Raw genomic sequence first — 7,661 nt, 5'->3', positions numbered from 1 at the left:
GTTGTGTACAGAGGCTGGCCCGTGCCAGCTCTGCTGAAGCCATGTCTGTCATGAGCGACTGCTCTTCTGTGAGGCAGTGGAGCACGAGGCCAGTAACAGAGCCAGGGAGTCCCCTGGAGCCTGCCTCACACAGTAGCACATTCATTTGGTGGACACAGAACCCTTCTGTTCAGCACTGCTGTATGTCCACGGAAGATGATTTTAGGACTTCTCATGTGCCAGGTACTTTCCATGCATTTTTAAAATTTAATCCCCGTAGCAAATAAGTGTTACTGCACTAGGCACCTGCCATTTTACGGATGAGGAAACTGAGGGTTAGAATTTAACTCATCCGTGGGGTTGGACTTGGAACCTAAGCCTACCTCTCTTCAGGACCCAAGATTTTTAGACACTTAGCTGGGAGCCCACATCCTATGCCAGGCACCTAAAGATAAACTTGACTCACATGATCCCTGTGTATTTATTGTTTGTAGGTTTGTTTGTTTCTCTATTTTTAATCAGTGCAGACATTATGCACAAATGAATCCAGACTGTCATCTCTGGCCAGGGTTTTGTGTCCCACGCAGGGAGGAGCACTGGCCTTCTTTTCTAGTTCAGCTTGGTGGAGGAAAAGATTATTTACCATGAACCAAAGGTCGAAGCAACAATCTAAAATGTAGGGGCTCCACTGGTGAGCCAGTAAAAGTAAGTGTTTTTGCAGTTCTAACATCTGAAAGGCAGAGTTTTCAACAAGGCAAATCCCATTGTTCTACTGGCTCAGTTGTAAAATCAAAGCTGTGTTCCCACAGGCAAATGGAAAAGTCCAGTTCTCCATTCACTGGGTTGAAAACTTCTGGCAAGAACTGACCAAGTGACCTGGCCTGGCCCTGGAAGGGCAGAAGACAGAGAGCTACCCAGTCCTCCCCGGAAGCAGGGATCTGTTGCCAGGGTGAGCCTCCTCTTTTCCTCCCCTCTCCCAGCACTGCCTGAGTGCTGTCACAAAGCCAGAGCTGCAGCATCCCATCTTTGTATAGGGACTGTCATTGACTTCACATTTACACACTAGGAAAAATTCCAAATTGAATGTCTTTTTCATTTCATACATCTGGGTTTCAAATTGGCTTAAAAGAAGCTAAGTCTTTAAATTAATGGAGAAATAAGAATGATGATTTAAAATGGGCCATTTCAATAATTATATGCCAAGACCATTTTTCTGCCTGTAAGTTTTTCAGGATTCATGTCAGGCATTTTTTTTTTAAGGATTTGTTTATTTTTCTTGGAAAGTCAGATTTACAGAGAGAAGGAGAGACAGAAAAATCTTCCATCTGCTGGTTCATTCCCTAAGCAGCTGCAACAGTGGGAGCTGAGTCAATCCAAAACCAGAAGCCTGGAGCTTCTTCCAGGTCTTGCATGTGGGTGCAGGGTGCAGGGTCCCAGGCTTTGGACCATCCTGGACTGCTTTCCCAGGTCACAAGCAGGGAGCTGGATGGGAAGTGGGGCAGCTGGGATTAGAGCCAGCACCCATAAGGGATCCCAACGGATGTAAGGTGAGGATTTTAGCCACTAGGCTACCATGTGGGGTCCTAGACATGTTTTAATGTCCCCCAAAATTTGGTGATCATCTGAATAAGAGGAAAAATTGCAAAGATTTGAAATGTTTTTTTCACTGGCTTCAAGGACAAGCTAGGCGGTGAAGGTTCTGTCCTTGCCTGTTGCACCTGCAATGACACTCATCAGAACAGAGATTGTTCAGAGGCCTGAAGCTGCCAGGGTTCCGCAGCATAAAACTGGGAGGAAGATTAGTACTTATGACACGGACTGCCTTGGTTTGCAAAGCCAAGAGACGTGAAGTGGCTCTGAGCCAGCTCTCACAGTGTGATGTCAGGTGGCTGTTTTTTGAGGTCTCTGGGCCTTTGGATATGACCTATAAAGACAGGGCAGTGGTTTGATAATGTCAGTTGGAAACTGCACAGCCTCTGCTACCTGATCACTCTTTGGGGGGGGCGGTTAAATATTATGAGATAGAGAGAGGAGTGAAATAAGGGAAGCTTGTTGAGCTCCTCAGTGAGCACTCTGGTACTGTATCTTCCATTATCTGTTTCATGCTTAGAGGACAACACACTCTGTTCTTTTATTCTCTTTTATTCTCTTTCACCCTGCTCTTAGGAGCCTCATGTTGTGGGTTGGCACAAGGTCACACTTGATGGTGAAATAAAAGGACTGAAGGGAATTTCCTGTGAATGGCAATAGACTAGCAAATGCCAAAAGCAATGTGTTGCCACTGTCTGATGCACACTCACAGACTCCCACGATGATGCACGTACCCAAGGATCATTTTAACATTCTGTTTACTTTTCAAAACATAAGGGAGTATTAACTTCCTTGTGAAAGCTGGATTCTGAAGAACACAGGAAGCTGAGGGCCTGGTGAGCTCAAGGGAAAGCCCTTCAGGTTTTAGGGGGTGGGAGCCAACCAGGAGTGCTGAGTGTGGTCCAGCCTCTTGTCACAGTTCGCATGACCTCTTGTAGGGAGGCTAAGTAAATGGTGATGACCAGGACAGGGTGGGTGAGGTGTTACAAGCCAATGCCAAGTGCTTCCAAAACCCTAAAACAGTTGTCAAAGTAGAATGAGAAGCACTACAAACACAGCTGCTCCCCTCCTACCCACATAGAGCGTGGCTGGCTGCTGTGCCCCTGCACAGCTCTCTGGCAGAGCAGCCAGCCACACTTTGCCCTGGGCACTCTGGGCACCAAAACACTGTTGTTTCACTCTTCTAGAGCCCGGATGTTTCCCTGAGTAATTCACAGTAGCATTACTGATGAAATTGAGATGAGACTTCCCTATAACTGCAGGCTGTAGGGCCTCCCACCTGGGGAACAGGCTGATGGGTCAGAGTGGAGACCTCCTGGTCTTGTTTTGTACCTGCCTGTAGTGTGAATGAAATGCTAAATGAGAGGGTCACCTTGTACACATGCCCTAAGCAAAGAAGTTCATCCTACTTTGCTGGTTAAACAGGAAAAAGGTAAAAGTAGGCAGAATGTGGGATTAGGAGTGCAGACAGTTCGTTAGGTCAACAACAACCCTATCAAAACTGCATTGGAGGATTCACCTGGTTCAGTTCCATTAATACAACATTAGTGTCCGGGCAGGGAATGCCACAGCCATGGAGAAAGAGAGTAGTATGTAGGCAAATGGCAGCACTGTGATTTCAGAAGAACTCTTGTATTTATGCAGGACATCGGGCAATGGCTGGAATGTGAGGGGAGGAGGCTCTCCCTTAGAGTGGAGAATGTCATTAGGTAGGAAGCAAGGCCAAGTCTAGGTACAGCACAGTGGGGTTAGCTGTGGGGAAAGGTTGCCACGTAATGAGTAAGTGGATTCAGAGCTTCGTTCCAGGAGGGACCTGGAGTGCTCATGCCAGGTACTGACCTGGGTTATTGGATTTAATCTTCACAGTCTGCTTGAGGCATGGATGTTGAGTTCCAAAAAGAGGCAAGGCAGCCAAGACTTAGAGAGTTCAAGATGATAGTACCCAGAAGTAGGGGAAGCCAGGACGATACTTGGGTCAACCTGAGGGTAAAGCCTGTGCCCTTTTCTCTTTGCCACTCTGAAAGATGAAGGGCTGTGCAGGCGGATGAGATGGGGAAGAGCATTGGGCAGAGCAGTCAGATCAGGGTGTCTTTGGGACAGGGCAGGACATTGGTTGTGATGGGTAGATGCAGAGAGGGGCAGAAGCAAAAGGGCCCAGGGGGACCACACACAAGGTGTTTAGACCATCGGCTAGGGACAACAAGAAGCCAAGGAGTGACACAGCATGCAGTCTGGATTTGAGAAGGCTCATTTTGGAGCAGTGTGGTGGCTGGGCTCTTGGAAAGGGATGGAGGTTGGGGAGGAAACCCCTCAGGAGACTGGGCTAGAGAAGGAACCTTGGAAATATAACACCTTGTGCTTTAAATGCGTAAAGGTCCCCATGGTCCCTGGGCTAGAGTAGAGGCTCCTTGGCAAACCACACGTCTTTCCTGACCAGCCTTGGTTGCCTGTTCTAGTCATCAGGACTTTAGCTGACCCTGCCACCCATGATACAAGGAATGCCTGCTGCTTTCCTTGCCTATAGTGGCTTGCTTAACCTTCGAATCTCCAGTCATATTGTCCTGTTTCAAGAGGCTTCCTGCATTGCCACTTACCATGCATGTGATAACTCCCCACACAAGAGGGACTTTATGAATTATGAATTGGACTCCATCTTTCTCTATGAAGACTCCTCTTCCCAAATTTCCGAGCTCTTGAGGGACTGTGTCCAGACATCTTGGGATTCCCACCACTTAGCTCCATACTTGGCATGCAAATAAAATGGTCCTTAGTTAATCAGAACTCTCTTCCCCAACAGCTGTGGTACTTGGGGAAAGCATAAAAGTCCCAGTCCACTCCTGTTGGCCCCTAGCCTGACACCTCAGCTCATTCTCCAACACAAGGGAGTCTGCAAAAAGGTCTCTACAGACAATCCAGCACTTGTGTCCCCTCCCACGGAAAACAGCCACCTAGTGGCCACTGTCAAGCCCACATGGGTTCCGTCCATGGATGCAGACAACATTTGGGACGATGGCTGTGGGAGACTTAGGGACAGGGAATCCATAACTCTGGGCTTGGACTCAGGCCAGAAGCAGGAGGGGATGTGGGTCCACAGTGGAAATGCCCTTTGGTCATGTGGTTGGAAGTGTGTCCAGAGAAAGGACAGAGCAAAGCTGTCCTTGAAGGACAGAACACTCTTCTCAATCCCTCAAATACACGAGAGAGGGAAACTTGTGAGACAAAATGTGGTGGGAGCGGTCAGGCTGCTGCTGCTGGCAGAAGCATGAGCATTTGGAGAAGGAACTCCGCTAAAGGTGTTTTGCACGTGAGGCAGCAGTTCGCCAAAAGCCAAAGGGAGAGGCTCTGATAAGCTAAACCTGGGGGGTCTCTGGAAAACAGTGGCTGGAGGGGTCCATGGAAATCCATTCAGAGAGTGAGAGAGCCTATGGGAACAGCACAACCGTCTCCAAAGCAGGGAGCAAACCACAGCACCCATTGCCAAGGCAGCAGCAGTGTGTTCATAGGTGCTTGCGGGTTATCTTCCTAAGAGCGGCAGGGCGAGGGGTGCTGGTACCTGGGGGTGGATTGTTCTTAAGGGTGGAAAGTGAAACTGAGAAAATGTCAAATCAGTTTTTAAAGAAATATAGTTGTGGCAAGAAAAAAACAAACTAACTTGGGGCTGTACAGGGTTCAGAAATGTTTCCTATGCTTTCTGACCACATTTAACTGAAGTTCGGAGAAGCCAAAGAATTTATGCTGGAGGGATAAAGGTGATGGAAGAGGGGTGAAGGTACAAGGAATAGATGGAAACTCAGTGGAGCAATGTTCCTGGTGCAGATGGGGCCCCCTCGGAAAGAAGCAAAGGTTCATGGGAGCTTTGTCAGGTGGTTCGCTTGGCAAAAACATGTCTAAGATGGCAGGGGAGGAAGGGGGAGGAGGTGGAGGGGCAATGTAGGGTTACAATACAGCCACAATGAAGGCCACAGCCAAGTTCTTGGAAGGCTAAAGCTGGGGCAGCATTCCAGGAATATCTAGAAGCAGGAGCCAGGCCTTTACACCCCCCATGCCAACCAACCACGGGCTCTGCTCTGTTGAAGCCCTCCATGAAGAAGGCTGGCAGCAAAAGGCTTTTGCCACACTGCCACTTCCGGGAACCAAAGCCACAAAGGCCTTTCAGCTGGAATGGGGAGCCGGGGCCACGTCTCTGTCAGTCAAGTTTCAACCAGTGAAGTACAAGGCACTTGATGTCTAAGAGATTTATGGCATGGAATTGGCTCACATGATTCTGGGAGCTGGCTGAGCAAGTTGAAAATCCACAGGGCAGGCTAGACCTCCTGGGCCTGGGGCCAGAGCTGCTGTCCACACTCAGAATTCCTTATTGGTCAGGAAAGCCTCAGACTCGTAGGACGTTTCAGCTGATGAGCTCAGGCCCAGCGGGTTGTCTGGAACGAGCTCCCTAACTCCAGGTCCATGCAAGCACCTGTAACTTGGTCTGAGCGGCTGTTTTGGTGTGTTCCCTTCACAGGAAGCAGGGAGCTGCCCTCTCCCCAGCCAGTGCGGCCTCCCTGTGCCTCTGTCCCCTCTCCCAACTCCTCTGCCTCCCCTACGCATCAGCCACCACAACTACCCAGAAGGACCTAGGGAGCTCTGTCCCCACCACCAGAATTGTTTACCCTACAGCACCAGGTCTTTGCTATCTGACCACCCCCAGAGCTGACTGGAGGCAAGGCCATGCTGACCTATAGGTTGGCTTCTACTGAAAGCCCAACTGGCCACTGTGGTGAGATCCCACCCTTACTTAACTGGCACAGAGCGATTGTCCTTATTGCCTCTGTGGCCCATGGAATCAGCTGCTATTGAGTTTAAGATGTGTCACGCGTGATGTGCTGCGGACTAAGACTTGGAGTATAAACAAGGTTGCACTCTCAGAGTTTGAGTGGTCACTAGATGTCAGGGGATCATGTTCTTCTACCTTGCTCTTTGCTCTCAGAAACTTATGCTTTTTGTTATGACATCTTGAAAGGAAAGTGTCCATCACCATCCCCACATCTCAAACAACTAAAGTGGCAAGCCAGAGTGAGAAAAATCTGTGTCCACAGGACAGTTTGCTAAGCTCCAAAGCAACTTCTCATAGTGATGACTGTGCTGCATGTAGGAGCATGTTGATAACATACGTGCCATCAGCAGCATGCACTGAAGTGAAACCCCTTCTCCCCACCTGTAACCCATCTCTTGACTCTTCCCGCTGGCCCGGAGAAACCCGCCCTAAGCCTCAAAGTATACAGAAAAAGGGATCATGCAAAATGAGCTCTTAGGGCTTAGGGATCAGGATTTGGGAAGCAAAGAAGGAAACCTAATCTGGGTAATCTCTGGCTTGTTCTTGGTTGTAAGACAATGTTTCCTTAGAGTGCCAAGTTCTCAGATCGGTGGTGGACTCTTGTTTCCTTCCTTCCTTGCATTTTCGAGGAGTCACAAACTAACAGACTTTCAAAGCTCCCCTCTTGGCAGCTTTCATCCTATACAGACAGAAGGTGAAGAGACCCCCTAAATTGGGACAAGCCCACAGTCCAGGGTAGGTGAGTGTGCACACCTGTCTAACATGGCTTTGTTCACTTCACCTTTGAACATCTGCTCTTGTCTGCAAAACTTTTTTTTCTTTGTAGCAATTTTGTTTTTGCACTCAAAGTAGAAGGTCAGCTAATCTCTGTTTCTATTGATCTTTTCTCCTATGCCCCTCTTCCCTGTCTCTCTGCAGATGAGTTGATGGTAGATAAGATAAAAGATTGACTTTGACCTTGAAAGTGAATGTTCCCAGCTTGATCTGTCAGTTTGGCTGTGCTCATAGCTAATGTACAGACCTATACAAAGGGCATGATCCTAATCAACTCCAAGGCATCTGCTTCTGGAGGAATGACGTGTGGGAACAGGACATCTAAAATAGAAGCCTTAGAGGCTGGATGAGTTGGCCAATGGATTTACATAACTGGGAGTGCATACTACAAAGGACAGTGACCTGCTTGTGCCTGGTTCCTTGGCTGTTGCTGCAGCCAGGAACAACTAGGTTAGACAGTCTGGCTATGCCCTTGCCAGCTTCAAGGATGTCTTCCTTGCAC

This window comes from Ochotona curzoniae, unplaced genomic scaffold, assembly GCF_017591425.1.
Source record: "Ochotona curzoniae isolate NIBS_2020 unplaced genomic scaffold, NIBS_Ocur_1.0 contig_2754, whole genome shotgun sequence".
Classification (NCBI taxonomy): Eukaryota; Metazoa; Chordata; class Mammalia; order Lagomorpha; family Ochotonidae; genus Ochotona; species Ochotona curzoniae.
The sequence above is the reverse complement of the archived record's forward strand: the minus strand, read 5'-3'. Positions refer to the sequence as shown.